The following is a 9,785-nucleotide window of genomic DNA, read 5'->3' as shown; positions in this document are numbered from 1 at the left end:
ATATACCCCATGGACTGTATACCTACAAGGCTCCTCTGTCCATGGAATTCTCCAGGCAAGAATACTGGAGTGGATTGCCATTTCCTTCTCCAGGCAATCTTCCCAACCAAGGGATCAAACCTGGGTCTCCTGCATTGAAGGCAGATTCTTTACCGTCTGAGCTACCAGGGAAGCCCCAGTGTTCATAGCAGCACTATTTACAAAGCTAGGATATGAAAATAATTTAGATGTCCATCAGCAGATAAATGGATAAAGAAGCCATGGTACATATACACGGTGGTATTAATGCAGCCATAAAAAGGAACATATTTGAGTCAGTTCCAATGAGGTAGAAGAACCTGTGCGTGTACATGGGGCGTCCCTGGTGGCTCAGATGATAAAGAATCCACCCGCAATGCAGGAGACCTGGGTGCAATCCCTGGGTGGGAAGATCCCCTGCAGGAGGGCACAGCAACCCACTCCAGTACTCTTGCCTGGAGAATCCCCACGGACAGAGGAGCCTGATAGGCTACAGTCCATGGGGTCACAAAGAGTTGGACACAATAAGATGAACCTAGAGCCCGTTATACAGAGTGAAGTAAGTCAGAAAAACAAATTTTGTATATTAACATATATATGGAATCTAGAAAAATGGTACTGATAAACCTATTTGCAGGGCAGCAACAGAGGCAGAGACATAAAGAATAGACTTTGGGCACAGCAGGGGAAGGAGAGGGTGGGATGAATTAAGACACTAGCATTGACATATTTACACTACCGTATGTAAAATAGATAGCCAGTGGGAAGCTGTTGTATGGGCACAGGGAGCTCAAGCTGGTACTTCGTGACAACCCAGAGGGGTGATGTGGGGTGGGGGAGTGAGGGGAAGTTCAGGAGGGAAGGGACATATGTGTGCTTATGGCTGATTCACACTGTTGTATGTCAGAAGCCAACACAATGCTGTAAAGTAGTTATCCTCCAATTAAACACACACACACACACACACACACACACACAAACACACACACACACAGAACTCTTGCTTTCCAAAACACACTGTTAAGAGAATTCAAAAGCAAGCCATAGGCTCAAAGAAAATATTTGCAAATTGTATTTCTGACAAACAGTTGTATACAGAATATATAAATAACTCTAAAAACCCAACAATAAAAAAACCAAGCAACCTAATAGCTAACTTGCCAGAAGTCCGAAACATACACTTCACCAAAGAAGATATATGGCTGGCTAACAAGCACATTAAAAGATGTTCAGCATAACTAGTCAGTAGGGATAACCAAATTAAAACTCCCATAAGATACTACTACATACCTATTAGAAAGGCTAAAACTAAAAAGACTGACTGACTTGTTTGAATAATTTGGCAGCCAAATTTGAAAATTTGGCAGTTTCTTAAAAAATTAAACATACCCATACCATATGACCCAGCAAATCCTACTCCTAGGTATTTATCCAAGAGAAATAAAAGTGTATGCTTATGATAAATGAATGTTTATACAAGTTTTATTCATAATTATCCCAAACTGGACGCAACCCAGATAACTTTTAGCTAGCAAATGGATAAACAAAGAACAGGACAACTATACAATAGAATACTACTCAGCAATAAAAAGAAACAACTTATTGATCCACACAATAACATGTATGAATCTTAAATGTATAGTCCTATGTGAAAGAGGACATTTCACCTATTTCATGGGAAACAGATGGGGAAACAGGGGAAACAGTGGCTGACTTTATTTTGGGGGGCTGCAAAATCACTGCAGATGGTGATTGCAGCCATGAAATTAAAAGACGCTTACTCCTTAGAAGGAAAGTTATGACCAACCTAGATAGCATATTAAAAAGCAGAGACATTACTTTGCCAACAAAGGTCCGTCTGGTCAAGGCTATGGTTTTTCCAGTGGTCATGTATGGATGTGAGAGTTGGACTGTGAAGAAAGCTGAGCACCAAAGAATTGATGCTTTTGAACTGTGGTGTTGGAGAAGACTCTTGAGAGTCCCATGAACTGCAAGGAGATCCAACCAGTTCATCCTAAAGGAGATCAGTCCTGGGTGTTCATTGGAAGGACTGATGCTGAAGCTGAAACTCCAATACTTTGGCCACCTGATGCGAAGAGTGGACTCATTGGAAAAGACCCTGATGCTGGGAGAGATTGGGGGCAGGAGGAGAAGGGGACGACAGAGGATGAGATGGCTGGATGGCATCACTGACTCGATGGACATGAGTTTGAGTAAACTCCGGGAGTTGGTGCTGGACAGGGAGGCCTGGCGTGATGCGATTCATGGGGTCACAAAGAGTCGGACAAGACTGAGTGACTGAACTGAACTGAACTGATGTGAAAGAAGTCAGGCCTGGAAGGCTACATATATCTTCAGGGGTTGGAGTTGGGAACAGGGTTGATCACAAGGGAATTTAAGGGTGATAGACTGCTCTATACCAAGAGTTTTTGGTGGTGACTCTGTGCCATTCTGAGAGTCACCAAATGACTCTGTGCAATTGACAAAATCCATAAAACAGTACACAACAAAAAATAAAGTTTACTATATGTAAACGTTTTTAAAAAATCAAGATATGGAGAGAACCCCAAGTGAAATGCAAACTGTAACAAATGAAAAAAATGAATATTGTTTCTACAGAAAAATGATAATATCATGTAACGTGTAAAATATATGTACAATTGAAACATATGAAAATAAAAGCATAAAAGTTGGAGGTGAAAAAAAAAGTTGGAGGTGGAAAATAGAATTAAAGCATTCTAAAGCCTTTGCATGATATGGAAAGTGCAAAAGTACTATTTTATATTTGACTTTAATAAATCAAAGATGTATGTACAGTGCTCTAAGGAAACTACTAAAAATAGCAATAAAATAATTTGTAATTAGCAAGACAGTAGAAGGAAGAAATGGAATAATAAAAATATTTGTTTAATCTAAAGGAAGGCAAGAAATGAGAGAAAAAAGAAATACAGAATATGTGGGATAAATACTGAATAAATAAAATGATAGATGTAAACCCAAATACATTTGTAAACTTTTCACATTATATTAAATAAAACAATTGCAGATGTTGTTCATCAGAGTTGTTGTTTAGTTGCTAAGTCGTGTCCTACTCTTTTGTGACCTCATGAACTATAGCTCATGAGGCTCCTCTGTCCAGGGAATTTCCCAGGCAGGAAAACTGGAGTGGGTTGCTGTTTCCTTCTCCAGGGCAGCTTCTTGACCCAGGGATCAAACTCACATCTCCTGCATTGCAGACTCATTACCACAGAGCCACCAGGGAAGCCCCTGTTTATAAGAGAGATCCTTTAAAAATAAAGATATATTTTATTAATAACATATTGCTCATAAGTTGTAGTATATCCATATTATAAAATACTCTCCAGCAACTTAAAATGTTATAGATGAATACTTGCCAAAGTGAAAATATTTTCATAACTATTATGACATGAATTTTAAAAATACTGATGAAAATAAATCATGTAAAATTATGTGTATAAAGTAATTAGCCTCCAACTAATAAAAATAAATGGAAAAAAAAAATTCTGGAAGGAAATTCATCCAGATATTATTCATGGTTATTTCTCAGTTGTTGAGCTTCATTCTATCAGTATGTTACAATATTTTTATAACAAGCATGTATTAATTTTCAAAAAGTTTAATGTCATATTAATAAAGAAAATTTTAAGCTGAGTTCATAAAAAAATAAAGATACAGAAAAAATTTTAAGTAAATGAATAGGAGGGAGTCCTATGCAAATACTAACAAAAAGAGAGATGGTGTCACTACACTAAAATCAGACAAAATAGACTTTAAGGCAAAAAGCATCACAAGATATTAAGAGTGATATTCACAGTGATTAAAAGCACAATCAACCAAGAGGACTGAGTAATTCTAAATGTATATGCATGCAATAACAAAGCCTCATAATACATAAAACTGAAATTGACAGACCTAAAAGAAGAAACAGACATTTATCATAATGAATTATTTTAACATGCCTCCCTTAATAATTGACAGAATATATCAAAGAAGATATAGATTTTTAAATGTAGAATATTTTTTAATTACTCTAAGTATCACAGCTGACACATATACAGATGATTAAGAGAGCCCAGTTTTTCTTTAAACTCCTTATTTTTATGTAATACCAGAGTGATCCTGCATACCCTTTACCCAGTTTCTTTAAATTGTAACATCTTGCAAAACTATACCACAATACCATAACCAGGATATTCATAAAGATACAGCCAGGATATAGACCATTTCCACCCCTTATGCTACCGTTTCATAGTCATACCCACTTCCTTCAAGCTCCTGTCCCCACCTTAGCCCCTTGTAATCATTAATCTATTCTCTATTCTATAATTTTCTCATTTCAAGAGTAGTACATAGATGCAATCATTTAGTATAGAACCTTTTGGGCTTGGCTTTTTTTCACTGAGCTCAATTCTCTGAAGATACATCCAGGTTGTTGTATCAATCGCTGAGTAGTATCCATGGTATTGATGTGTCACAGTTTAATCCTTTACCCACTGAAGGACATCTGAGTTGCGTCCTCTTATTACCTATTGTACATAAAGTGCTATAAAACACTTATGTAAGGGTTTCTGTGTACATGTAACTTTTCATTTCTCATTAGTAATGAACTGTTTTCTAATCACACCATTTATTTCCTTTTTTTGTTACAGAGAAAACAGAAATATTTAAATGGAGATCAATAAGCAGAAACAAAAAACAAACCAAGCCAAACAAGCAAGCAAACCAAAATATTTCACACTTTGGAACTCAACCAAAAGCACACAACAACTAAGAAAAAATTATTTATTAAAACTATCAATCCATGCATAAGAACACCATGAGTCTATGGCTATTCACACCCCATTCCCCTTCCCTCAGTTCCACCAGTGACCTGACAACCAGTAGCCTCACTACTGATGCTAGAGGAGGCACATTTTATTTATAGCATTGTCAGTTGATGAGATAATCCAGCAGTAAGCAAACAGGGAGGACCATCATCTCCATTAACCTGAGGTTCTAGGCTTGGTGCAGACAAACAAATGACTTGTGGGCTAGCCAGGAATTTATCAAGAAGTATCAGGAGTTATGATAGCCATAAGGGACTTAATAAGTCTCTGGGTTGACCAGAGACTGTGTGCATGTACAGCAGAGACCGAAGAGGGCCAAAGATACCCATACATCAGTGGTCAACAAAGCCTGTGCAGACATGCAGAGATGTGAGGCAATATTAAGGGTGCCAACAAATTTGTAAAGGTTATCTTAGAAAAAAAGCAGAAAGTGAAAGGCGTATAAAAAGTAAAGATATAATGGACAAAACCTTTCTAAATGTATTAAAAATATTAATTTGCATATCCAAGAAGCTCAATAAATCCTAACCAGTATCAACACAAGAGGTTCAAAGTTGGATCCACATAGTCAAATTGTTAAAGGCCTAAGACAAAGAGAAAAGCTTGAAAGCAGCAGGCAAAAATCAACTCATCACGTACAAAAGAATAAGAATACAATTAACAGCTGATTTCTCATCACAAACAATGAAGGTTAGAAAGCAGTGGATCAACAAATGCAAAACACTGGAAGAAAAGAAAACTATTCAATCAAGAATTCTGTATCCTGCTAAAATAATCCTTCAAACATAAAGGTAAAATAAAAGCATTTCTGGATAAACATATAGAATATTTGTTGCTACCATGTCTGTCTGCAAGAAATACTAACCAGAATAAAAAAATGTGACCCCAATTGATAACATAAACCCACAAAAAAGAAACAAAGACTACCAAAAATGATAAATGCATGAGTATATATAAGAAAAACTCTGTATATATATTTCCTATTTTTTTCTTAATTTATTTACCAAAATACAAGATTGTAACAATAAATAATAACTCAGTACTGTTTAGTTGATTAACACACATAGATGTAACACATATAACAATCATAGCACAAACAGGAGAATGAAAGATGTGTTAGAAAAAGTTTCTATATTTTATGAGAATTAAGACAGTAATATTCCGAAATAGACTGAAGTAAGTTAAAATGGATACTATAATCTCTAGAGCAACCACTGAGAAAATAACTTGAAGTAATACAATAAGAAAACAAGATAGAGATTAAAATATTTATTGTTTAACTAAATATATAATTATTTAACATAAAATAGTGCAGTAAAGGAGGAACAGTAAAACAAATAAGATATGAAACAAATAGAAAAATGGGAGGTATAAATCCAGCCATATCAATTATTACATTAAAAGGGAATGAACTAGGAACCCCATTCAAAGGCAGAGATTATCAAATTGGATTTTAAAAAAAAACAAGCCAGGCCAAACCAAGTGCAGTAAAGAAGACCACAGATTCAAAGACATAAATAGGTTGAAGTTAAAAGATGGGAAAATATATTTCAGGAAAATAATAATCATAAAAGAGCAAGAGTGTTTATATTAATATCAGACAAAATAGACTTTAAGACAAGAACTATCACTAGAGACAAAATGGGGAGATTTTATTATGATAAGTTAATACGAGAAAGTAATGATTATAAATGTATGTGCCCCTAATAAGAGAGTTCCAAAATACATAAATCAGAAACTGATGGAAGTGAAAGGAGAAACAGATATTTCAACAATAATAAACAAAGATTTCAACATCTCACTCTCAATAATTGATAGAACAACCAGATAAAAGGACATATAAGAATTGAATAACACTGTCAATCAACTTGACCTAATTGACATTTTCTACAACACCCCCACCCAAAAACTGCAGAATAAACATTCTTTTCAAGGGCATATGGAATATTCTTCATCATAAACGATATGCAGGGCCACAAAACAGTTCTCTATAACTTATAAAAGATTGCAATCATATAAAGTATGTTCTGTGATCAGAACAAGACTAAATCAGAAACCTAACAGAAATATAGAAAAATGCAAAAAAAAGTATATTAAACAACATTCTTAGAGCAAAAATCAGTGAAAGAAAAAGTAGAGAAAATCAATGAAACCAAAAATTGGTTCTTTGAAAAAGTATACTAAATTGGCAAACCCCTAGCCAGATTACCTAGATGGTGAGAGAGAAAACAGAAAATACTCAAATCAAGAAAAAAGAAGGTATATCCTTACTGATACTATAAAAATTAAAAGGATTATAAGAGAAAACATGAACAACTTTCATGTCATTAGGTTAGACAATTAAGATAAAATGGACACATGTCCAGAAGTACACAAATTATCAAAACTGACTCAAAAAGAATTGAAAATCTGAAAAAAGTTATGATGAAAAATAAAACTGAGAGTAATTAAAAATCTTCCCACAAAGAAAAGTCTATACCCAGATGGAATTATTGGTAATCAAATACCAAATATTTAAAGGAGAAATAAAACCAGTCTTTTACAAATTCAGGAAACAGTGGAGAAGGGAATATTACTTCCGAGTTCATTCTATGAGGCTAGATTTACCCAGAAAGCAAAGCTAACGTTATCACAAAAAGGAAAATTAATATCCCTCATGAACATAGACAAAAGAATCCTTAACAAAATACTAGCAAACCTAATTCAGCAATGTATCAAAAGGATTAAACACCATTACTAAGTGGTATTTATCATGGGAATGTAAGGTTGGTTTAATATTTAAAGATTAATACAGTATATCATTAAAAGAATAAAGGACAAACCTCATATGATAATTTCAAGGAGAAATAGACAATTTAATGGTAATAACTGGAAATTTCAATAGAGTAGATGTAGAAAAAGCATTTGATAAAATTCAGGGGTAGTTCAAGATTTTTTTTTAAGTTATGCTGGGACAACTGGATATCCACCTGCAAAAGAAATGAACTTAGACTCTTACCTCATACCACAGACAAAAATTAACTTCAAATGAATCACAATCAAAAAGTTAAACACAGAGTTAGTATATGACCTAGCGATCCTACTTATGATACACATCCAAGAAAACTGAAAACATGTGTGCACACAAAAATGTATACATAAATATTGATAGAAGCGTTATTCATAACTGCTAAAAAGTGGAAACAACACAAATGTCCATCAGTGAGAAATGAAAAAACAAAACGGTGCAAATCCATATAAGCAGAATACTGTTTGGTCATAAAAGGGAAAGAAGTTTTCATACATGCTGGAACATGGATGAATCTTTAAAAACATTTTCCTGAGTAGAAGAAACCAGACACAAAAGGCCTCATATCATATGATTCCATTTATATTGAATGTCTATAGTAGGCAAATCCATAGAGACAAAAGGTAGATTAGTGATTTCCAGAGACTAGGGGGAAGGAGGATTGGGGAGTGACTGCTAATTGGTATTTTTTTTTTTTTTTCAGGTGATGAAATGTTCTGGAATATTAGGCAGTGATGATATCTATACAACTTTGTTAATATATGTAAAAACCACTGAATTTTACCTTTTTTAAAGAATGAAATGTATGGCATGTGAGTTATGTCTCAAAAGACTTGTAACACATTTTTTTTCCCCATTTATTTTTATTAGTTGGAGGCTAATTACTTTACATCATTACAGTAGTTTTTGTCATACATTGAAATGAATTAGCCATGGATTTACATGTATTCCCCATCCCGGTCCCCCCTCCCACCTCCCTCTCCACCCGATCCCTCTGGGTCTTCCCAGTGCACCAGGCCCGAGCACTTGTCTCATGTACCCAACCTGGGCTGGTGATCTGTTTACCCTAGATAATATACATGTTTCAATGCTGTTCTCTTGAAACATCCCACCCTCGCCTTCTCCCAGAGTCCACAAGTCTGTTCTATACATCTGAGTCTCTTTTTCTGTTTTGCATATAGGGTTATCATTACCATCTTTCTAAAGTCCATATATATGTGTTAGTATACTGTAATGGTCTTTATCTTTCTGGCTTACTTCGCTCTGTATAATGGGCTCCAGTTTCATCCATCTCATTAGAACTGATTCAAATGAATTCTTTTTAATGGCTGAGTAATATTCCATGGTGTATATGTACCACAGCTTCCTCATCCATTCGTCTGCTGATGGGCATCTGGGTTGCTTCCATGTCCTGGCTATTATAAACAGTGCTTCGATGAACATTGGGGTGCACGTGTCTCTTTCAGATCTGGTTTCCTTGGTGTTGTAACACATTTTTTAAAATGGATCATGAACCTAAATATGCCTAGGACTAGGGCTGGAACCCAGTATTGACTGAAAATGGCCCAAGAGAATAAACTGGGGAGGGGATGATGGAAATGTTCTAAAACTGGATTGTGATCATAATTGTACAACTCTATTATTAAAGTTTACTAAAAACCATTACATTGTTCATTAATAATGGGTGATTTTATGGTACATAAACTTTACCTCAATAAAGCTATTAAAAAAAAAAACCCAAACCCACTGAAAACACACAAAATATCATAGTAAACAGTGGAAAAAAGTTGGGGTGAAAATTGCACTTTAAAATTAAACAAAGGTGCTCGCTTCAGCAGCACATATACTGAAATTGGAACGATACAGAGAAGATTAGCATGGCCCCTGCGCAAGGATGACATGCAAATTCGTGAAGCGTTCCATAAAAAAAAAAAAGAAAAAAAATTAAACAAAGAAGGGGAACCAGTGGGAGGCAGTGGGTAGGTACTGGAATACAGCATGTTCTATTTTCTAAGCTCTTTGTGAGTTACAGTTTGTGAAAATACATTGAGCTATATTCTAATGATATGTGCACTTTTCTGTGTAGGTATTATATCACAATAAAAAGGTCTAAAAAATGGGAGAGGTCATGG

General features: G+C 35.1%; 1 non-coding gene across 1 annotated transcript; it reads left to right on the top strand.

Annotated features, from left to right (window-relative positions):
- Positions 1-9,475: 9,475 nt before the first annotated feature.
- Positions 9,476-9,582, top strand: LOC139036160 (U6 spliceosomal RNA). Its single transcript, XR_011488892.1, has one exon. It is a non-coding gene; the product is annotated as a U6 spliceosomal RNA (small nuclear RNA).
- The last annotated feature ends 203 nt before the right edge of the window (positions 9,583-9,785 follow it).

Source organism: Odocoileus virginianus, chromosome 7, assembly GCF_023699985.2.
Source record: "Odocoileus virginianus isolate 20LAN1187 ecotype Illinois chromosome 7, Ovbor_1.2, whole genome shotgun sequence".
Taxonomy (NCBI): domain Eukaryota; kingdom Metazoa; phylum Chordata; class Mammalia; order Artiodactyla; family Cervidae; genus Odocoileus; species Odocoileus virginianus.
The sequence above is the reverse complement of the archived record's forward strand: the minus strand, read 5'-3'. Positions and strand labels throughout refer to the sequence as shown.